The sequence below is a fragment of the Salmo trutta genome, chromosome 21 (genome assembly GCF_901001165.1).
Source record: "Salmo trutta chromosome 21, fSalTru1.1, whole genome shotgun sequence".
NCBI lineage: Eukaryota > Metazoa > Chordata > Actinopteri > Salmoniformes > Salmonidae > Salmo > Salmo trutta.
The window spans coordinates 32,138,875-32,162,492 of NC_042977.1; the positions used below are offsets into that span (position 1 = coordinate 32,138,875).

The 23,618-nt window shown below is 44.3% G+C and overlaps 1 protein-coding gene across 1 annotated transcript in view; it reads left to right on the forward strand.

The window, feature by feature from the left end:
• LOC115157183 (arf-GAP with GTPase, ANK repeat and PH domain-containing protein 3) overlaps positions 1 to 23,618 on the forward strand; it is a 218,919-nt gene that overhangs the window by 61,668 nt on the left and 133,633 nt on the right. The window lies entirely within an intron of this gene.

A 23,618-nucleotide genomic window follows, 5' to 3' on the forward strand; every position in this document is an offset into this window, starting at 1 on the left:
GGGGTGTCCTGAACAAAAATATTAACGCATCAAATCAAATTTATTGGTCACATACACGTCTTTAGCAGATGTTATTGCGGGTGTAGCGAAATGCTTGTGCTTCTAGCTTCGACAGTGCCGTAGTATCTAACAAGCAATATCTAACAGTTTCACTACATATACCCAAAATACACATAAATCTAAGTAAGGAATGGATTAAGAATATTTACATAGTACATGTATGTATATTATTTAGGCCCTAATCTATGGATTTCACACAACTGGGAAGGGGCGCAGCCATGGGTGGGCCTGGGAGGACATTGGAATGAGTTTTTCCCCACAAAGGGCTTTATTACAGACAGAAATACTCCTCAGTTCCATCAGCTGGACAAGTGGCTGGTCTCCGACGATCCCGCAGGTGAAGAAGCCGGATGTGGAGGTCCTGGGCTGGTGTGGTTACACACGTGGTCTGCGTTTGTGAGGCCAGTTGGACGTACTGCCAAATTCTCTAAAATGACGTTTGAGGCGGCTTATGGTAGAGATATTAGCATGACATTTTCTGGCAATAGCTCTGGTGGACATTCCTGCAGTCAACATGCCAATTGCACACTCCCTCAAAACTTGAGACATCTGTGGCATTGTGTTGTGTGACACGACTGCACATTTTAGAGTGGCCTTTTATTGTCCCTAGTACAAGGTGCACCTGTGTAATGATCATGCTGTTTAATCAGCTTCTTGATATGCCACACCTGTCTGGTGGATTGATTTTCTTGGCAAAGGAGAACTTCTCACTAACAGGGATGTAAACTAATTGGTGCACAACATTTTAGAGAATTTAGCTTTTTGTGTGTATTGTGTGTACATTTCTGGGAAATCTTATTTCAGCTCATGAAGCATGGGCCCAACACTTTACATGTTGCGTTTATATTTTTGTTCAGTATATTTATATTTCGGACACTGATATTGCTCATTCTAACACTTCTGTATTTACTATTTTCTTAAAACCTCTCTGGGGTATGTGGGACGCAGCATAGAATTAAAGATAAACTTCTCCTTAATGCAACCGCTGTGTCAGATTTCAAAAAAGCTTTACGGCGAAATCACACTTTGCAATAATCTGAGTACAGCGCTCAGTCACCAAAACAAGCCATACAGATACCCGCCATGTTGTGGAGTCAACAAAAGTCAGAAATAGCATTATAAATATTCACTTACCTTTGATGATCTTCATTAGAATGCACTCCCAGGAATCCCAGTTCCACAATAAATGTTTGTTTTGTTTCGAAAAAGTCCATATTTATGTCCAAATACATCCTGTTTGTTCGCGCGTTCAGTTCACTATTCCAAATGCAGAAGGCGCATGCACTAAGTCCAGACGAAAAGACAAAAAAGTTGCATTACAGTTTGTAGAAACATGTCAAACGATGTATAGAATCAATCTTTAGGATGTTTTTATCATAAATCTTCAATAATATTCCAACCGGACAATTCCTTTGTCTTCAGAAATGAAAAGGAACTCAGCTCGCTCTCACGGTGCGCGCATGACTGCGCTCGTGCCATTTTTCCAGACACCTGATTGCAATAGCTCTTATTCTCTCCCCATTCACAGTAGAAGCCTGAAACAACGTTCTAAAGACTGTTCACATCTAGTGGAAGCCTTAGGAAGTGCAATATGACCCCACAGACACTGTATATTGGATAGGCAATCACTTGAAAAACTACAAACCTCAGATTTCCCACTTCCTGGTTGGATTTTTCTCAGGTTTTTGCCTGCCATATGACTTCTGTTATACTCAGACATCATTCAAACAGTTTTAGAAACTTCAGAGTGTTTTCTATCGAAATCTACTAATAATATGCATATCCTAGCTTCTGGGCCTGAGTAGCAGGCAGTTTACTCTGGGCACGCTTTTCATCCGGACGTGAAATACTGCCCCCTACCCCAAAGAAGTTAACATTTTGGGGTTTTGTGTGTATTGTTGAATTACTACACTGTTGGAGCTAGGAACACAAGCATTTCGCTACACCCGCAATAATATCAGCTAACAATGTGTACGCCACTAATACCATTTTATTTGATGTGGATGTTTATCACAGACTCGAGAAGTAGGATGCAGTTGTTTTCACTGGCCTTGCTAGGTTGCAACACACACACACACACACACACACACACACACACACACACACACACACACGTACGTACACACCTCAACCTAAATGCTTGGTTCTCTGCCTGAGCTGCCTGTCCCAGAGCTTAGTCTGTCTGGACTGGAGCATGTTCTCCTTCAGGAATAGCCAGGGTAATGCCTTGTCATCTTGGTGGGATGGACACTTAGTTCTTACTGTAAATCATTTTTGGGGCTATTCAATTTCACGGCGGGGCAGGCTGAAGCCTCTGCGTAGCAGCCTGGAGGAGATTTTAGGCTTTTTGGAGGATTGAGGGAGAAGGAATAAGCATTTGTTGATTTGGTCTCTTTGATATTCAGATATCATTAGAGAAGGAATGGAATAGCAGCTGTGGATATCAACTTTATTTATTTACCAAGCTGTCCTCCGCTGTTATTCGCCTGTCACTCTCCCTAGGCCATGGTAATTGTTTTTAATAATTCAACATGATGCCGCCACTGCCTCCCATAGTAAGTTATGTCATAGAGAGAGAGAGTGTGTGTGTGTGTGTGTGTGTGTGTGTGTGTGACTTACAGCATAGCTTATCAATACAGTCAGTCACCTATGGAACTAATTAAGTGAAACCAAATTAGTCTCCACTCCTTTCGAGAAGGTTGAGGATTACGCAACAGCCAGGTCTCTGATTCATATGAATACCGTCAACATTTCACATGCACCGAATACAAGACCTTACAGTGAAATGCTCACTTACAAGCCCTTAACCAACGATTCAGTTTTAAGAAAATAGAGTCAAGAAAATATTTACTAAATAAACTAACGTAAAAACAAAATAAGTTAAACAATAAAATAACAATGAGGCTATATAAAGGGGGTACCGGTACCGAGTCAATGTGCGGGGATACAGGTTAGTCGAGGTAATTTGTACATGTAGGTAGGGGAAAGTGACTGCATAGATAATAATCAGCGCATAGCAGCAGTGTAAAAACAAAGAGTGGGGGGGGGGGGGTGTCAATGCAAATAGTCCGGGTGGCCATTTCATGAATTGTTCAGCAGCCTTATGGCTTGGGGGTAGAAGATGTTAAGGAGCCTTTTGGTCCTAGACTTGGTGCTCCGGTACCACTTGACGTGCGGTAGCAGAGAGAACAGTCTATGACTTGGGTGATTGGAGTTTAGACATTTTTTTGGGCCTTCCTCTGACACCGTCCAGTACAGTTGAAGTCAGAAGTTTACAAACACTTAGGTTGGAGTCATTAAAACTTGTTTTTCAACCACTCCCCAAATTTCTTGTTAACAAACTATAGTTTGGGCAAGTAAGTTAGGACATCTACTTTGTGCATGAAGTCCTAATTTTTTCAACAATTGTTTACAGACACTGTATCACAATTCCCATGGGTCAGAAGTTTACATACACTAAGTTGACTGTGCCTTTAAACAGCTTGGAAAATTCCAGAAAAGCATGTCATGGCATTAGAAGCTTCTGATCGGCTAATTAACATAATTTGAGTCAATTGGAGGAGTACCTGTGGATGTATTTCAAGGCCTACCTTCAAACTCAGTGCCTCTTTGCTTGACATCATTGGAAAATCAAAAGAAATCAGCCAAGACGTCAGAAAAAAAATTGTAGACCTCCACAAGTCGGGTTCATCCTTGGGAGAAATGTCCAAATGCCTGAAGGTACCACATTCATCTGTACAAATGATAGTGCGCAAGTATAAACACCCATGGGACCACGCAGCTCTCATACCGCTCAGGAAGGAGATGCGTTCTGTCTCCTAGAGATGAACGTACTTTGGTGTAAAAAGTGCAAATCAATCCCAGAACAACAGCAAAGGACCTTGTGGAGATGCTGGAGGAAACGGGTACAAAAGTATCTATATCCACAGTAAGACGCGTCCTATATCGACATAACCTGAAAGGCCGCTCCGCAAGGAAGAAGCCACTGCTCCAAAACCACCATAAAAAAGCCAGACTACGGTTTGCAACTGCACATGGGGACAAAGATCGTACTTTTTGGAGAAATGTCCTCTAGTCTGATGAAACAAAAATAGAACTGTTTGGCCATAATGACCATTGTTATGTTTGAAGGAAAAAGGGGGAGGCTTGCAAGCTGAAGAACACCATCCCAACCGTGAAGCACGGGGGTGGCAGCATCATGTTGTGGGGGTGCTTTGCTGCAGGAGGGACTGGTGCACTTCACAAAATAGATGGTATTATGAGGAAGGAAAATTATGTGGATTTATTAAAGCAATATCTCAAGACATCAGTCAGGAAGTTAAAGCTTGGTCACAAATGGGTCTTCCAAATGGACAATGACCCCAAGCATACTTCCAAAGTTGTGGCAAAATGGCTTAAGGACAACAAAGTCAAGGTATTGATTGGAGTGGCCATCACAAGCCCTGACCTCAATCCTATAGAAAATGTGTGGTCAGAACTGAAAAAGAATGTGTGAGCAAAGAGGCCTACAATCCTGATTCAGTTACACCAGCTCTGTCAGGAGGAATTGGCCAAAATTCACCCAACTTATTGTGGGAAGCTTGTGGAAGGCTACCTGAAATGTTTTACCCAAGTTAAACAATTTAAAGGCAATGCTACCAAATACTAATTGGGTGTATGTAAACTTCTGACCCACTGGGAATGTGATGAAAGAAATAAAAGCTGAAATAAATCATTCTCTCTACTATTATTCTGACATTTCACATTCTTAAAATAAAGTGGTGATCCTGACTGACGTAAGACAGGGACTTTTTACTAGGACTAAATGTCAGGAATTGTGAAAAACTGAGTTTAAATGTATTTGGCTAAGGTGTATGTAAACTTCTGACTTCAACTGTATATGTTCTAACCGACTTGCCAAAACTATAGTTTGTTAACAAGAAATGTGTGGAGTGGTTGAAAAACGAGTTTTAATGACTCCAACATAAGTGTATGTAAACTTCCGACTTCAGCTGTAGGTCCTGTATAGCAGGAAGCTTGGCCCCAGTGATGTGCTAGGCTGTACACACTGGGGTTTTACATTTTATTTATATTTGTAATTTTGTGTGTTATGATGTGTGATCAATTCAAAGCGTCCTCTGTCGTTCATAGCTGAATGTTCATCTCCGTAAATTTCTCTGAATTCTTTACATGGATCAGAGGAGGCTGGTGGGAGGAGCTAAAGGAGAACAGGCTCATTGTAATGGCTGGAATGGAATCAAGGGAACAGAGTCAAACACATTGTTACCATGTGTTTGGTACCATTCCATTCATTACAATGAGCCATTCCTCCTATAGCTCCTTCCACCAGCCTCCACTGATATGGATCATAGCTGAATATCAACATGCATCTTTCTAACACTTCAGGTATAATGCTTTATTTCTGTTCTAAGCATCTACGAGCCCTTGTGTTTTGAAAATATCTGTTACCACATCTAATGTCTGTTGTTGGTAGTGTTACCTGCATTTCCATTTGACGGTGGTACTGTGTCTCCCGGAGTTAAGCTGCTGTTGTAGATCTCTGTGTTAAGGGCAGTGAGAGGATGGGGAGCTTTTAATGTAGGATTCTTCCTGATTGTTAGCGCTGCAGGGCGCTGGGTGTGAACACTGTTGTCAGTTAACATAATGACGCTCCCAGCTCATTGTCTTAATGTGTGTGGGTGGGTGGGTGGTACAGGGACGCAGACAAAAGACATGAAATGACATTGGGAGCCTGTGCCCAAATGCTCTCACAGCTATTTTCAGGCGGCACAGAAACCTTGAAAGGGAGTGGAAGTTAGAGAGATCAATGAATTAGCTAGTGGGTTGGTTAGCCGTAGCCTACCGTATGTAGGGGACATTGCTAGCTGTCAAAAAGAGAATTGCATCAAGACATGTTGTGACAGAACCGTTAATTGATTTGAAGGTACAGTCTTGACAGATTCATAACCACCGCTGTGCCGTGATTGTGTCTTCATCCTGTGCGTTGGAATGACAGAGGTGTATGTTCGATATACTGTATGTTGAAAATACATTGGAACATTGGTCAATGGTTACCGCCCTGCTCATCATACCTTGCAGGGCATCTAAAAAAAAGAAAATAATTTGACATTTATTTCTTAGTAGGATCTGAATGTTGTTATGAGGATTGGCTTTCTGTCTCTGTGTGTTTCTCTGCTTCACTCTTCTAAAAGGCTTTCATTTGAAGCGGGGGCCTGTAGTGCTGTAGTGTAGTGAGGAGGAGGACACACAGTTTAGTTGTAGTGTAGTGAGGAGGAGGACACACAGTTTAGTTGTAGTGTAGTGAGGAGGAGGACACACAGTTTAGTTGTAGTGTAGTGAGGAGGAGGACACACAGTTTAGTTGTAGTGAGGAGGAGGACACAATTTAGTTGTAGTGTAGTGAGGAGGACACACAGTTTAGTTGTAGTGTAGTGAGGAGGACACACAGTTTAGTTGTAGTGAGGAGGACACAGTTTAGTTGTAGTGAGGAGGAGACACAGTTTAGTTGTAGTGTAGTGAGGAGGACACACAGTTTAGTTGTAGTGTAGTGAGGAGGACACAGTTTAGTTGTAGTGTAGTGAGGAGGAGGAGACACAGTTTAGTTGTAGTGTAGTGAGGAGGACACAGTTTAGTTGTAGTGTAGTGAGGAGGAGGAGACACAGTTTAGTTGTAGTGAGGAGGACACAGTTTAGTTGTAGTGTAGTGAGGAGGAGGACACAGTTTAGTTGTAGTGTAGTGAGGAGGACACACAGTTTAGTTGTAGTGTAGCGAGGAGGAGGACACACAGTTTAGTTGTAGTGTCGTGAGGAGGAGGTCACACAGTTTAGTTGTTGTGTAGTGAGGAGGAGGACACACAGTTTAGTTGTAGTGTAGTGAGGAGGACACACAGTTTAGTTGTAGTGTAGTGAGGAGGAGGACACACAGTTTAGTTGTAGTGAGGAGGAGGACACACAGTTTAGTTGTAGTGAGGAGGAGGACACACAGTTTAGTTGTAGTGTAGTTAGGAGGAGGACACAGTTTAGTTGTAGTGTAGTGAGGAGGAGGACACACAGTTTAGTTGTAGTGTAGTGAGGAGGAGGAGACACAGTTTAGTTGTAGTGTAGTGAGGAGGAGGAGACACAGTTTAGTTGTAGTGTAGTGAGGAGGAGACACAGTTTAGTTGTAGTGTAGTGAGGAGGAGGACACACAGTTTAGTTGTAGTGTAGTGAGGAGGAGGACACACAGTTTAGTTGTAGTGTAGCGAGGAGGAGGACACACAGTTTAGTTGTAGTGTAGCGAGGAGGAGGACACACAGTTTAGTTGTAGTGTAGCGAGGAGGAGGACACACAGTTTAGTTGTGGTGAGGAGGAGGACACACAGTTTAGTTGTAGTGTAGCGAGGAGGAGGACACACAGTTTAGTTGTAGTGAGGAGGAGGACACACAGTTTAGTTGTAGTGAGGAGGACACACAGTTTAGTTGTAGTGTAGTGAGGAGGAGGACACACAGTTTAGTTGTAGTGATGAGGAGGACACAGTTTAGTTGTAGTGTAGTGAGGAGGAGGACACACAGTTTAGTTGTAGTGTAGCGAGGAGGAGGACACACAGTTTAGTTGTAGTGAGGAGGAGGACACACAGTTTAGTTGTAGTGTAGTGAGGAGGAGGACACACAGTTTAGTTGTAGTGTAGTGAGGAGGAGGACACACAGTTTAGTTGTAGTGTAGTGATGAGGAGGACACAGTTTAGTTGTAGTGTAGTGAGGAGGAGGACACACAGTTTAGTTGTAGTGTAGTGAGGAGGAGGACACACAGTTTAGTTGTAGTGAGGAGGAGGAGGACACACAGTTTAGTTGTAGTGTAGCGAGGAGGACACAGTTTAGTTGTAGTGAGGAGGAGGACACACAGTTTAGTTGTAGTGAGGAGGAGGACACAGTTTAGTTGTAGTGTAGTAAGGAGGAGGACACACAGTTTAGTTGTGGTGAGGAGGAGGACACACAGTTTAGTTGTAGTGTAGCGAGGAGGAGGACACACAGTTTAGTTGTAGTGTAGTGAGGAGGAGGACACACAGTTTGTTTGTAGTGAGGAGGAGGACACAGTTTAGTTGTAGTGAGGAGGAGGACACACAGTTTAGTTGTAGTGTAGTGAGGAGGAGGACACACAGTTTAGTTGTAGTGTAGTGAGGAGGAGGACACAGTTTAGTTGTAGTGTAGTGAGGAGGAGGACACAGTTTAGTTGTAGTGAGGAGGACACAGTTTAGTTGTAGTGTAGTGAGGAGGAGGACACACAGTTTAGTTGTAGTGTAGCGAGGAGGAGGACACACAGTTTAGTTGTAGTGAGGAGGAGGACACAGTTTAGTTGTAGTGTAGTGAGGAGGAGGACACACAGTTTAGATGTAGTGTAGTGAGGAGGAGGACACAGTTTAGTTGTAGTGAGGAGGAGGACACACAGTTTAGTTGTAGTGTAGCGAGGAGGAGGACACACAGTTTAGTTGTAGTGTAGTGAGGAGGAGGACACACTGTTTATTTGTAGTGAGGAGGAGGAGGACACACTGTTTAGTTGTAGTGAGGAGGAGGACACACAGTTTAGTTGTAGTGTAGCGAGGAGGACACACAGTTTAGTTGTAGTGAGGAGGAGGACACAGTTTAGTTGTAGTGTAGTGAGGAGGAGGACACACAGTTTAGTTGTAGTGTAGTGAGGAGGAGGACACACAGTTTAGTTGTAGTGTAGCGAGGAGGAGGACACACAGTTTAGTTGTAGTGTAGCGAGGAGGAGGACACACAGTTTAGTTGTAGTGTAGCGAGGAGGAGGACACACAGTTTAGTTGTAGTGTAGCGAGGAGGAGGACACACAGTTTAGTTGTAGTGTAGTGAGGAGGAGGACACACAGTTTAGTTGTAGTGTAGTGAGGAGGAGGACACACAGTTTAGTTGTAGTGTAGTGAGGAGGAGGACACACAGTTTAGTTGTAGTGTAGCGAGGAGGAGGACACACAGTTTAGTTGTAGTGTAGCGAGGAGGAGGACACACAGTTTAGTTGTAGTGTAGCGAGGAGGAGGACACACAGTTTAGTTGTAGTGTAGTGAGGAGGAGGACACACAGTTTAGTTGTAGTGTAGTGAGGAGGAGGACACACAGTTTAGTTGTAGTGTAGTGAGGAGGAGGACACACAGTTTAGTTGTAGTGTAGTGAGGAGGAGGACACACAGTTTAGTTGTAGTGTAGTGAGGAGGAGGACACAGTTTAGTTGTAGTGTAGTGAGGAGGAGGACACAGTTTAGTTGTAGTGTAGTGAGGAGGAGGACACACAGTTTAGTTGTAGTGTAGCGAGGAGGAGGACACACAGTTTAGTTGTAGTGTAGCGAGGAGGAGGACACACAGTTTAGTTGTAGTGTAGTGAGGAGGAGGACACACTGTTTAGTTGTAGTGAGGAGGAGGAGGACACACTGTTTAGTTGTAGTGAGGAGGAGGACACACAGTTTAGTTGTAGTGTAGCGAGGAGGACACACAGTTTAGTTGTAGTGAGGAGGAGGACACAGTTTAGTTGTAGTGTAGTGAGGAGGAGGACACACAGTTTAGTTGTAGTGTAGTGAGGAGGAGGACACACAGTTTAGTTGTAGTGTAGCGAGGAGGAGGACACACAGTTTAGTTGTAGTGTAGTGAGGAGGAGGAGGACACACAGTTTAGTTGTAGTGTAGTGAGGAGGAGGACACAGTTTAGTTGTAGTGTACTGAGGAGGAGGACACAGTTTAGTTGTAGTGTACTGAGGAGGAGGACACAGTTTAGTTGTAGTGAGGAGGAGGACACAGTTTAGTTGTAGTGAGGAGGAGGACACACAGTTTAGTTGTAGTGTAGTGAGGAGGAGGACACACTGTTTAGTTGTAGTTTAGTGAGGAGGAGGACACACAGTTTAGTTGTAGTGTAGTGAGGAGGAGGACACACAGTTTAGTTGTAGTGAGGAGGAGGACACACAGTTTAGTTGTAGTGTAGTGAGGAGGAGGACACACAGTTTAGTTGTAGTGTAGTGAGGAGGAGGACACAGTTTAGTTGTAGTGAGGAGGAGGACACACAGTTTAGTTGTAGTGTAGCGAGGAGGAGGACACACAGTTTAGTTGTAGTGTAGCGAGGAGGAGGACACACTGTTTAGTTGTAGTGAGGAGGAGGACACACAGTTTAGTTGTAGTGAGGAGGAGGAGGACACACAGTTTAGTTGTAGCGAGGAGGAGGACACACAGTTTAGTTGTAGTGTAGTGAGGAGGAGGACACAGTTTAGTTGTAGTTTAGTGAGGAGGAGGACACACAGTTTAGTTGTAGTGAGGAGGAGGAGGACACACAGTTTAGTTGTAGTGAGGAGGAGGAGGACACACAGTTTAGTTGTAGTGTAGTGAGGAGGAGGACACACAGTTTAGTTGTAGTGAGGAGGAGGACACACAGTTTAGTTGTAGTGAGGAGGAGGACACACAGTTTAGTTGTAGTGCAGTGAGGAGGACACACAGTTTAGTTGTAGTGTAGTGAGGAGGAGGACACACAGTTTAGTTGTAGTGTAGCGAGGAGGACACAGTTTAGTTGTAGTGTAGTGAGGAGGAGGACACACAGTTTAGTTGTAGTGAGGAGGAGGACACACAGTTTAGTTGTAGTGTAGTGAGGAGGACACACTGTTTAGTTGTAGTTTAGTGAGGAGGAGGACACACAGTTTAGTTGTAGTGAGGAGGAGGAGGACACACAGTTTAGTTGTAGTGTAGCGAGGAGGAGGACACACAGTTTAGTTGTAGTGTAGTGAGGAGGACACACAGTTTAGTTGTAGTGAGGAGGAGGACACACAGTTTAGTTGTAGTGTAGTGAGGAGGACACAGTTTAGTTGTAGTGTAGTGATGAGGACACACAGTTTAGTTGTGGTGTAGTGAGGAGGAGGACACACAGTTTAGTTGTGGTGTAGCGAGGAGGAGGACACACAGTTTAGTTGTAGTGTAGCGAGGAGGAGGACACACAGTTTAGTTGTAGTGTAGCGAGGAGTAGGACACACAGTTTAGTTGTAGTGAGGAGGAGGACACACAGTTTAGTTGTAGTGTAGTGAGGAGGAGGACACACAGTTTAGTTGTAGTGTAGTGAGGAGGACACACAGTTTAGTTGTAGTGTAGTGAGGAGGACACAGTTTAGTTGTAGTGAGGAGGAGGACACACAGTTTAGTTGTAGTGAGGAGGACACACAGTTTAGTTGTAGTGTAGCGAGGAGGAGGACACACAGTTTAGCTGTAGTGTAGCGAGGAGGAGGACTCACAGTTTAGTTGTTGTGTAGTGAGGAGGAGGACACACAGTTTAGTTGTAGTGTAGTGAGGAGGAGGACACACAGTTTAGTTGTAGTGAGGAGGAGGACACACAGTTTAGTTGTAGTGTAGCGAGGAGGAGGACACACAGTTTAGTTGTAGTGAGGAGGAGGACACCGTTTAGTTGTAGTGTAGCGAGGAGGAGGACACACAGTTTAGTTGTAGTGAGGAGGAGGACACACAGTTTAGTTGTAGTGTAGTGAGGAGGAGGACACAGTTTTGTTGTAGTGTAGTGAGGAGGACACACAGTTTAGTTGTAGTGTAGTGAGGAGGAGGAGGACACACAGTTTAGTTGTAGTGTCGTGAGGAGGAGGACACACAGTTTCGTTGTAGTGTAGTGAGGAGCAGGACACAGTTTAGTTGTAGTGTAGTGAGGAGGAGGAGAACACACAGTTTAGTTGTAGTGTCGTGAGGAGGAGGACACACAGTTTAGTTGTAGTGTAGTGAGGAGGAGGACACAGTTTAGTTGTAGTGAGGAGGAGGACACACAGTTTAGTTGTAGTGTAGTGAGGAGGAGGACACACAATTTAGTTGTAGTGTAGTGAGGAGGAGGACACACAGTTTAGTTGTAGTGAGGAGGAGGACACACAGTTTAGTTGTAGTGTAGTGAGGAGGAGGACACACAGTTTAGTTGTAGTGTCGTGAGGAGGAGGACACACAGTTTAGTTGTAGTGTCGTGAGGAGGAGGACACAGTTTAGTTGTAGTGTAGTGAGGAGGAGGACACTGTTTAGTTGTAGTGTAGTAAGGAGGAGGAGACACAGTTTAGTTGTAGTGTAGTGAGGAGGAGGACACACAGTTTAGGTCTAGTGTAGTGAGGAGGAGGACACACAGTTTAGTTGTAGTGTAGTGAGGAGGACACAGTTTAGTTGTAGTGTAGTTAGGAGGAGGACACAGTTTAGTTGTAGTGAGGAGGAGGACACAGTTTAGTTGTAGTGTAGTGAGGAGGAGGACACACAGTTTAGTTGTAGTGTAGTGAGGAGGAGGACACACAGTTTAGTTGTAGTGTAGCGAGGAGGAGGACACACAGTTTAGTTGTAGTGTAGTGAGGAGGAGGAGGACACACAGTTTAGTTGTAGTGTAGTGAGGAGGAGGACACAGTTTAGTTGTAGTGTACTGAGGAGGAGGACACAGTTTAGTTGTAGTGAGGAGGAGGACACAGTTTAGTTGTAGTGAGGAGGAGGACACACAGTTTAGTTGTAGTGTAGTGAGGAGGAGGACACACTGTTTAGTTGTAGTTTAGTGAGGAGGAGGACACACAGTTTAGTTGTAGTGTAGTGAGGAGGAGGACACACAGTTTAGTTGTAGTGAGGAGGAGGACACACAGTTTAGTTGTAGTGTAGTGAGGAGGAGGACACACAGTTTAGTTGTGGTGAGGAGGAGGACACAGTTTAGTTGTAGTGAGGAGGAGGACACACAGTTTAGTTGTAGTGTAGTGAGGAGGAGGACACACAATTTAGTTGTAGTGTAGTGAGGAGGAGGACACACAGTTTAGTTGTAGTGAGGAGGAGGACACACAGTTTAGTTGTAGTGTAGTGAGGAGGAGGACACACAGTTTAGTTGTAGTGTCGTGAGGAGGAGGACACACAGTTTAGTTGTAGTGTCGTGAGGAGGAGGACACAGTTTAGTTGTAGTGTAGTGAGGAGGAGGACACTGTTTAGTTGTAGTGTAGTAAGGAGGAGGAGACACAGTTTAGTTGTAGTGTAGTGAGGAGGAGGACACACAGTTTAGGTCTAGTGTAGTGAGGAGGAGGACACACAGTTTAGTTGTAGTGTAGTGAGGAGGACACAGTTTAGTTGTAGTGTAGTTAGGAGGAGGACACAGTTTAGTTGTAGTGAGGAGGAGGACACACAGTTTAGTTGTAGTGTAGTGAGGAGGAGGACACACAGTTTAGTTGTAGTGTAGTGAGGAGGAGGATACAGTTTAGTTGTAGTGAGGAGGACACACAGTTTAGTTGTAGTGAGGAGGAGGACACACAGTTTAGTTGTAGTGTAGTGAGGAGGAGGACACACAGTTTAGTTGTAGTGAGGAGTAGGACACACAGTTTAGTTGTAGTGTAGCGAGGAGGAGGACACACAGTTTAGTTGTTGTGTAGTGAGGAGGAGGACACACAGTTTAGTTGTAGTGAGGAGGAGGACACACAGTTTAGTTGTAGTGTAGTGAGGAGGAGGACACACAGTTTAGTTGTAGTGTAGCGAGGAGGAGGACACACAGTTTAGTTGTAGTGAGGAGGAGGACACAGTTTAGTTGTAGTGTAGCGAGGAGGAGGACACACAGTTTAGTTGTAGTGAGGAGGAGGACACACAGTTTAGTTGTAGTGTCGTGAGGAGGAGGACACAGTTTAGTTGTAGTGTAGTGAGGAGGAGGACACAGTTTAGTTGTAGTGTAGCGAGGAGGAGGACACACAGTTTAGTTGTAGTGTCGTGAGGAGGAGGACACACTGTTTAGTTGTAGTGTCGTGAGGAGGAGGACACAGTTTAGTTGTAGTGTAGTGAGGAGGAGGAGGACACACAGTTTAGTTGTAGTGTAGTGAGGAGGAGGACACAGTTTAGTTGTAGTGTAGTGAGGAGGAGGACACACTGTTTAGTTGTAGTGTAGTGAGGAGGAGGAGGACACACAGTTTAGTTGTAGCGAGGAGGAGGACACACTGTTTAGTTGTAGTGAGGAGGAGGACACACAGTTTAGTTGTAGTGAGGAGGAGGACACAGTTTAGTTGTTGTGTAGTGAGGAGGAGGACACAGTTTAGTTGTAGTGTAGTGAGGAGGAGGAGGACACACAGTTTAGTTGTAGTGTAGTGAGGAGGAGGACACAGTTTAGTTGTAGTGAGGAGGAGGACACACAGTTTAGTTGTAGTGTAGTGAGGAGGAGGACACACAATTTAGTTGTAGTGTAGTGAGGAGGAGGACACACAGTTTAGTTGTAGTGAGGAGGAGGACACACAGTTTAGTTGTAGTGAGGAGGAGGACACACAGTTTAGTTGTAGTGAGGAGGAGGACACACAGTTTAGTTGTAGTGAGGAGGAGGACACACAGTTTAGTTGTAGTGTAGTGAGGAGGAGGAGGACACACTGTTTAGTTGTAGTGAGGAGGAGGACACACAGTTTAGTTGTAGTGTAGTGAGGAGGAGGACACACAGTTTAGTTGTAGTGTCGTGAGGAGGACGACACACAGTTTAGTTGTAGTGTAGTGAGGAGGAGGACACACTGTTTAGTTGTAGTGTAGTGAGGAGGAGGACACACAGTTTAGTTGTAGTGAGGAGGAGGACACACAGTTTAGTTGTAGTGTAGTGAGGAGGAGGAGGACTGGGAGCCACCTGCCCACGCAGGCAAAGCTGTGAAAACTGTGCATCCAAGCTTTAATCGTCCCCCGTCCTCTGGCTGTTCTCATAGCAGCAGCCTTTCTCCACAGTCCAGCAGCAACCGTCACCCTGACCTCAACCTCAGGCTCCAGCCCAAAACAACCAACCAGTCAGAGATTTTGACCTTTCTCTGTCTTTAAAAATCAACTACTGCTTTTTGTCCTCCTGTCCTTAGTGAAATGAACATGTTTTAAACCCTCCCAGGACTGTAGATGTGGTCCTGGATATATTCAGATGACACAGCAAGCACAGAGTGATTGTTTTGAAGAGGGAGTTTGGGCGCTGAGTCAAGGCCCCCACCTATACATCCATCCGCTCACGCATAGTACTCATACACACACACACACACACACACACACACACACACACACACACACACACACACACACACACACACACACACACTAATACTAAACACACATTCAAATCCAAGCGTGTTTCAGACAGAAGCGTCTGGATTTTTTTTCTCCCTGGCAGCAGCCTCCCACAGACGTCCTCAAACCTATCATTTTCTCTGCAGTGGAAGAGCTGTGACGTACGCTGGTCGGTAGCTCAGCTGAATTTTAAAAAGCTCCACACACCCACGCTCACTACCACTACTGCAAGCATCATTATAACAAACTTTCCTTGCTCTATATCCCCCTTCTACTGTGTGTCTGTCTCTGTCAGTGTTTTGCCTTGTTCATGGGCCTGCATTCATTCTGTGTAAATGCACAACGGACAGGATTCTAATAAGATTTGATAATAGCTTTTTGAATTGATAGTGTGCAATCAATGTCACAGCTCGGTTATTATCTCTAGTTTGGGTTGTTGGTTAGGAGAAATGTTGTATTTTGTTGCTGTGTGTGTAGTATGTGTGTGTGGGTGGGTTTGTGTGCATGGGCAGGGAATTGTTGGCTGTACTGTGTGTGTGTGTGTGTGTGTGTGTGCGCGTGTTGTGGATTTTCACTTAGTGTGAGTAATGTGTGATACACGTATTGCTGTAGTGAGGAAGATGAGGAGGAACTAGGGTTGGGCGGGATCCAGATGTTCATACCGTTTCTGTCCTATCCCGGGGTATACGGTATTACCGAAAGTACACACGAGGGGCGCTATTTAAAAAATATATATATAGTATTTGTGAGTACTGTGCGTGAGCGGATGGATGCATATGTGGGGGGCCTTGACTCAGCACCCAATCGCCTTCTTCAGAACCATCACACCACCACTCTGTGCTTGCTGTGTCATCTGAATATAATCAGGGCTAGCTTTTAAAAAATTAGATGTGGCTTTTTTAAATACATTTTTGACATACATAACAATTTAGGTAACAGGGATCTTGATCCAGGAGGGGATTGAATGTCTCTGCTGTAACCAAGAAGCTTGATCTTGACATTTAGTCACTTAGCAAGCTAATTAGCAAACTAAATGCATAGCTGGAGCCATGAGGTGGATATAATTTATTTGACACATCTTAGATTTGTTATATTATTCGTAACTTACTGTTAGCTATAAGCAGTGGCGTAGCACTCACCCCTGCAGCCCCAAAGAGGCAGGGCCCCCCCCCCCCCCCCTTCGGTATACAGTATAAACAGTATATCGCCCAAGCCTAGGAGGCACACACTCGTTCATACATACACACACACACACACACACACACACACACACACACTCTCTGAATGCACTGATTGCCGGATTCTTGGCATTCATATCACAGCCTCTGATCAAGGTTAAAGTTGTGAGAAATACTTAGTGATGCTCAAGGAAACACAAATGAGTGAGTCTTCTCTGGGAAAGTCGAGATGCAGGGTAAAATATTAACATCATTTGAGGAGAGAAAATGCAAAGGTGGAAGGTTCCCTTCTGGAGCTGTCTGGGGAGATCCTCACGGGATTGGCTGTTTCAGAGCTGTCAATCATCTGGGCTGAGATGGACATAACACATGCTGGCCAGATTGACATGGGGCACACAGTCATGCAGAGCTGAATCACCACACACACACACACACACACACACACACACACAGTGAAGAAGGTCCCAAGAGGAACTCCCTTCCCCTAATATCACTGGGCCATGCTCTTACTCTGTTTAGATTCATACACATCCCTGTGCCTCGCTCTCTAGTCCCCATGCTCTCATTACAGGTGCCTGTCAGTAGATTTTTTTTTTTAAATCAATGAGGCTTGATTCTGAAATCAGGGAACACTCTCTGATGTTGGTTGCTTTGATGATGATGCTGTAGCCATAAAAATAGATGAGTGATTATACACTGAACAAAAATATAAACTCAACATGTAAAGTGTTGGTCCCATGTTTCATGAAATAAAAGATCCCAGAAATGTTCCTCACACACAAAAAGCTTCTTTCTCTCAAATGTTGTGCAAACATTTGTTTACATCCCTGTTAGTGAGCATTTCTCCTTTGCCAAGATGATCCATCCACTTGACAGGTGTGGCATATCAAGACGCTGGTTGAACTGAATGATCATTATTGTACTGGGGACAATAAAAGGCCAATCTAAAATGTGCAGGTTTGTCACACAACACAATGCCACAGATGTCTCAAGTTTTGTGGGATCGTGCAATTGGCATGCTGACTGCAGGAATGTCCATTTGAATTGAATGTTAATTTATCTACCATCAGTCGCCTCCAATGTTGTTTTAGAACATTTGGCAGTACGTCCAACTGGTCTCACAACCGCAGACCACGTGTATGGCGTTGTGTGGGCCAGCGGTTTGCTGTCAGTGTTGTGAACAGAGTGCCCCATGGTGGAGGTGGGGTTATGGTATGGGCAGGCATAAGCTACGGACAATGAACACATTTGCATTTTATTGATGGCAATTTTAAATACCATAATGAGGTCCATTGTGAGGCCCAAATGTATTTATGGTATCTCTGACCAACAGCTGCATATGTATTCCCAGTCATATGAAATCCATAGATTGGGGCTTAATGAATTTACTTCAGTTTACTGATTTTCTCATATGAACTGTAACTCAGTAAAATCGTTTTTTCCGTATAATTGTGTGGCTGGGGCAATGTCACTAGGCCTACTCTAGCTTCAGGCACAGTGTCACTCTGCTTCCTGTGCATCATTGCTGCCACCTTTCTGGTCTCTGATCTGATGACTTCAACCTGTGGAGCTCTGCTATGATGGCTCTGGTTCATTCAAATTGTAATGATCTTTAATTGTGAACTTATCCTGAGAGTTATGCATTTTGTGATAACACACACACAGAATTTGATTTGAAACATGAGCTCAAAGAACCCACCTTTTTATAGAAGCCATATCCATGCTTGGTCTCATGAGTCCTCGTGAGTCATTCACACAATGTAATCATTCTGACATGCTATTGACAACCTGTAACTACATACACTTTTATTGAATTGGGATGACATGCATGCGTAAGATAACCTTTTCCCCTTCGGGTGCTACCATAGACTGTGCAGGCTAGTGGACGAGACTACAAAGCACGTGAAATGGTGTTTCTGTAGATCTGAAATTGAGAGAATGATTTGTTTTACCATTAGTAGTCAGCCTACCGCTGTGCAGGTGTGTGAGGTCAGTCATCAATACCTAGAGACAAAGTGCTTGAAGGATCAACATCTGTACCAATGGAGGGAGGGCAACTCATAGTAATGGCTGGAGTGGAGTCAGTGGAATAGTATCAACCATAAGGAAACCACATTTTGATACCATTCCATTGACTCCATTCCAGATGTTATTATGAGCCGTCCTCCCCTCAGCAGCCTCCACTGGTCTGTACGTACGTAGTGCCTCTGGGTCTAATAATGATGATCATCAATGGTGCTGATGGGGATGCTGAATACTGATAGCCATGATGAATAAGGTACTGTCTCAGTTCCTCTCCTCTCCTTTCCCGGCCAGCCAGGCAGCAGCCTGCTGTTGATTGTCAGAGGAACAGCGTGTGTCTGACGTTTTAACACTGACTGGAATCCTCCTATCATTGAGGGTCGCGAGGAGGAAACACGTCATACAATCTGCTAGACTATGGGTCTAGACATTTGTAGCATCTGTGGCCTGTAGCTATAGGAAACCGCCAGAATGTTGTCTGTCTGCTGGTTGATATGAGGCTTTGCCTATGAGTTCCAGCCTACTGTAGTAGAGGGATAAACTGGATGGTGTAAGCACCACATGAGATGGATAGATGTGATCATAAGACTAAACTGGCAACAGTTCAATCCTTTCACACAGTGAAAACCTTTGACTATTGGGTAACATTTACATTTGAGTCATTTAGCAGACTGTTATCCAGAGTGACTGACAGTAATGAGTGCAGACATTTTCTAACTTTTTGGTCCTGGGTAAGGAGGGTTCTCTTTACAGATTTTATTCCCAGTGATAGGTTTGTTTTCTGAGCTTTCTATATAATTAATCATCAGGTATAATAGAGACGTGGGGAGCCATCAGGAAGCTTGGGAGGGGCTGAGTGCAGGGAAAACGATCACATGTAGCAGTACTGATAAGGGGAGGAACCATTTAAGACCCAGATACCTCAGCTCCCTGCCTAGCAATAATGATGCAATGTTTAGCGATAAGGAGGAGACTCCACCCAAAGTGGAGTATGAATACTACCACGGGTGAAACCATGTTTTTTGTCTGACGCAGCTGTATTGACCATCTGGGAAGAATACATTTGGTTTAAGCTTTCATAGTGTCCGTTGAGTTTGTACTCTGAAAATTAGAACCTAACACCAGAAAGTAGGATTTCTCTGTGATCGTACACAGGCACTTCAAATTCCATTGAGGTTCTTATATGGCCTCATTTAAAACCCCTGCACTACCTTCTGGCTTCTCTTCTGTTGTCGTTATGACTCTCTCAGCTCAACTCTCTGAAAACTGGCTGCATGCTCTAGTCTAGATTTACATCCACGGCAGAGCAGAGGTACCTAGGCTGCTAAAAAGTTGGCTTACGTAACAATACAATACAGAACAGAAGTCTTTGAAGAGTCGTCTCAAGCAGCAGAGTTGCCCTAGAAGAATACTGGTTCCAACAGGAGTCAGGCTGCCCCCCCTCCTGGTGGAGACATGCACTGCACCCTGCCTGGCAAATAGTGTTGGATAACATCGTTCCTATTTGAATTTAATAGAGCGAGGAAGGAAAAAAACAAATTACAGGGCCGTAATGAGTTTTTCTATAAAAACTATTTCATTAGACCTGTGCTGAATTAAATGCAGGAGATGGTATTTCCCTGAGGATAGCCCAAGCAAATGTCCTCCTCACATTGGTTTACAGTGGAAACTGCATTCCTTTAGAGAGAAATGTATTTCTGACAGATTCCATAATTGAATTGGAGCTACAGTTTGCAGACTGTATTTAAATATTTATTCTCAGGGAGTTAGTTTGCCAGACCAATATTTTGTCTTTTACCTCTCTCATTGGTAAATAATTCATTTGGCGGTCTAAATGGTTAATTCCCTAGGCCTAGCACAGTTATGGAGAACATGAGTTGATGTGTATCATGCCACGTCATATGTTTCATATGACTTCTTTCATTACTTCTGAAGTAAGCCTACACTTTCTAGAATTCTCATCCCCTCTACCACCCCACTTCTAATACTGTCAAAAACACGAGAACAGTATGTTGTGTTTATTATGTGTTAAGTGTCTATGAGGCGTCTCAACCTTAAATGAGTCTTGCCCTGGGCCGGGAACTAGCAGGACCTAGACAGTTACACAGGAACAATAGAAAGCCTCTGGCTAACATGTAGGCACAACATGGGCTTGACCCTGCTACCCATATACACTCTGTATACGTCACAATGACTAGCACAGATGAGATGGCACGCACACACACACACACACACACCCTGACTCCCACAGAAAACCCCCAGACATGGCCAGTCAAGCCAGTTTATCAGAAATCCTCCTCCCAACTGCCATATAGATAAAGTTACAGAACTGGGGCCACAATGTGTGAAGCAGCTGTCAGTCGATAGAGGGAAGGAGAGAGAGATGACACATCCTTCCTCTGTTACCCTGGCCGGGAGGGAATGGACTGAGGCTGAAAGCCAGATCCTATGGCTGACCAGAGCTTATTAATGGACGTCCCATTCTGGCCCATGGGCTTATTAGGATTAGCCTAAACAAGCAGTTGTTTTAGGTATAGGGCCTTTAGACCCCTCCTCAGCTCAGAGGATTACCAGGAGGAGGAAACGGCTCCGTCGGAACACCTGACGCATGGTCGTGTCTTCCTGATCAGGTCAGTGTGTTATAATACAGCTCAGCACAGCCACAACACTCCAGAGCTGTCTGCTGGGACTACATCATACGCAGGACTGGGCAAATACTATCTTTTGGATCCAGATTTAGTTTACACTGGAAGTTGAAATACGAAAGACTAACCTGAGAGGACAGAGAGAATTTTTTAAAAAAGAGGAGAGGAAGAAGTGGAATAAAACCACAAGATGGTAATGATGGGAAATATCAGCTTGCCTGTCGGTGAGTTTGAAGCGTGAGGGTTGGACGGTGGATTTGTATGGTTAAGTTGAGTCTTGTGAGCCCTTTGGTCGACTAGGAGCTAAAGGAATAAGTCAAGTCAGGCTGTGCCTCTTGAACGTGTGGGACCATGCTGCTGTGTTTCGGGGGCCGCAGACGGACCAGGCACCACCACGTCCACTGGAGCGAAGATGACTGTCTACTGGCTGAAGAGCCTCAGGTTATTCCCATCCCTGGCTACCTGGACACAGGTAGCACAAACCTGGACGCAGGTGGCACAAACCTGGACGCAGGTAACACAAACCTGGACGCAGGTAACACACCTGTTCACTACACAGCAGGTCCACATATCGATATGACTAACAGCTCAGTTGAAGCAGCAAGCTCTCAAAGCAGTGCATTTGGAGTATGAATCTATTTGCTCGCTGGTATTTGAGCAGTTTTCATAAAGTGTTGTAGCTGGTTTCTTATTTGAGAAGCCTGTCTCAAAGACAGTATCCACAGCCCAGACTTCCTGGAAAGATGCTTGGGATGCCTTGAAGGGATTATTACCCTTCAACACAACAAACTGTACTAGACAATGGCATGCCAGTGGGTATTGTACTGTATGAGTGTGAGATAACATCAACCACTTCAAATCACTCATTCTCTACTCACTATCTACTCAAGTTATGCAAATAAGACACTTGATAAATACCTAGATGGAGACCGATTTAAAGATGTTAGCTATAAAGTCTCCCTTTTGAAAATAAGGCTACTACTATGTAGAATACAGCAGTGCTCCAGTTTGAGAACATGCATATGTCTCTGAATCTTTCAGGGGCCTGAGGATGTTCTGTATAGAGAGAAGTTGACTGTTTTCCTTTTGCTGGGATGATCCAGTAGACACATGCTGCCTGGGTGTTGCTTTGCTTGGGCCAGCCAGATGGAATCTGTCCAGATGTCCTGTCAGGATCATGTCCTCACAACCCTGGTTCTCTACATGTGCTCTGATTACTAATTGATAAAGTATTATGTAAAAACATGTTCATATAATGTTTTTACTGTGTTACTACACAGGTAGAAAAGCAACTAAATGGTTACCGTGACTGTAATATGTTCTGTTTTTTTGATGTCATGTATGGAGTGTTCAAAAATGATGTACTTTCTTTAGCAGTTATAGCCTGCTTAGAAAAGATTTATATATCAAGCAAGGCTATTTTCCAGGGGCCCTTATCAGCATGTTTCTCTCTGAACAGATGGGGGCGCTGCTTTTGATGGCATCATCAATTGCCTCAGTGTCCCGTGGTGATAAGAACATGGAATTAGGGTTGACCTAGTTGGTCAGCTTTGTGTTGTGCCTTTATTCAGAGTGGTTGCCATTTGATTGACCAATGCCTAATTGAACACCAAAGCTCTGCCCATGCTGAATATAAAGCTGGAATGTGTCAGATTATGCAGTGAGTTCCTTTTAGAGCCTGAAATGACATTGAAATAACAAGCTGAATACGCATCTGTTTATGGCAGCCAATCAGTTGCTGACACTGACTTATGAGCTAATAATTGTTCCTGTGGAAAGGTTAATTTACTTATTTTGGGAAGGCGTCAAAGCCAGATTTGTAATTATTACTTAGTGGTATTTTGTAGAGGTGACATTTTACATACCAACTAATTTATCTGATTATTTCAGTTATTAACAACACTGTAAAAATAATTTGCTGCCTGCCATAAATGCTAGTCAGGTCACTCCTGGAGTGACTAAGTGTGTGAGAGCGTGTGTGTGCATGTGTGCGAGCGTGTGTGTGCTTTTGTCAGTGCATGTGTATGTAAACACTGGGATCGATCCACTCGAACCGTAGTCCATTATTGCTGTCAGGTTAGGTGGCAATTACTATGGCAGTGACTGTTACTTTCACACAGTTAGGCGACTTTCTGCATTGAGCGATCTTAGCTTTTTTACAACGAACTAGAGAACATATCTTGCCTTTTCAAGCTATCTGACCCACTTGTGTGCAACCCATGTGACCTGCTTTTACAGGACCCTAGGATTAGCAGTGCTTTATGTAGCGTCTAAAACTTGGCTACATGGAAGCCAGAACTTCGGGTACTTCCACTCACTCTCCCTCCTTTAGAAAGCCATGGGAATATCTCTGCCTTTGTGTTTTCCCTATCCCTGCTTGTTCGGTTGCAAGAGAGAACATGATGGTGAGGGAGGGAGGAATACAGAGAGCGACCGAGAGAGGAGGCACTGGGGACACAAAGTTCTCTTTCATAGCAGTTTGTTCTGGGATCCTATCTGTGTTGACTGCTGCGGCAGCAGTGGATGCTCAGCTCCCTCTTCCTTGGATCCTATTCTTACTGTTCACTCACTGTCATCCATTTTACTCTCTGGGGGCTGAAATCCCTCTAGAGATCCCGTGGAGGAACTCAGCTCAGTGGAGTCGGTGTGTTTTAATGCAGAGCAGCCGACCCGTTGGGATCCGGTCCTTGTTTTCT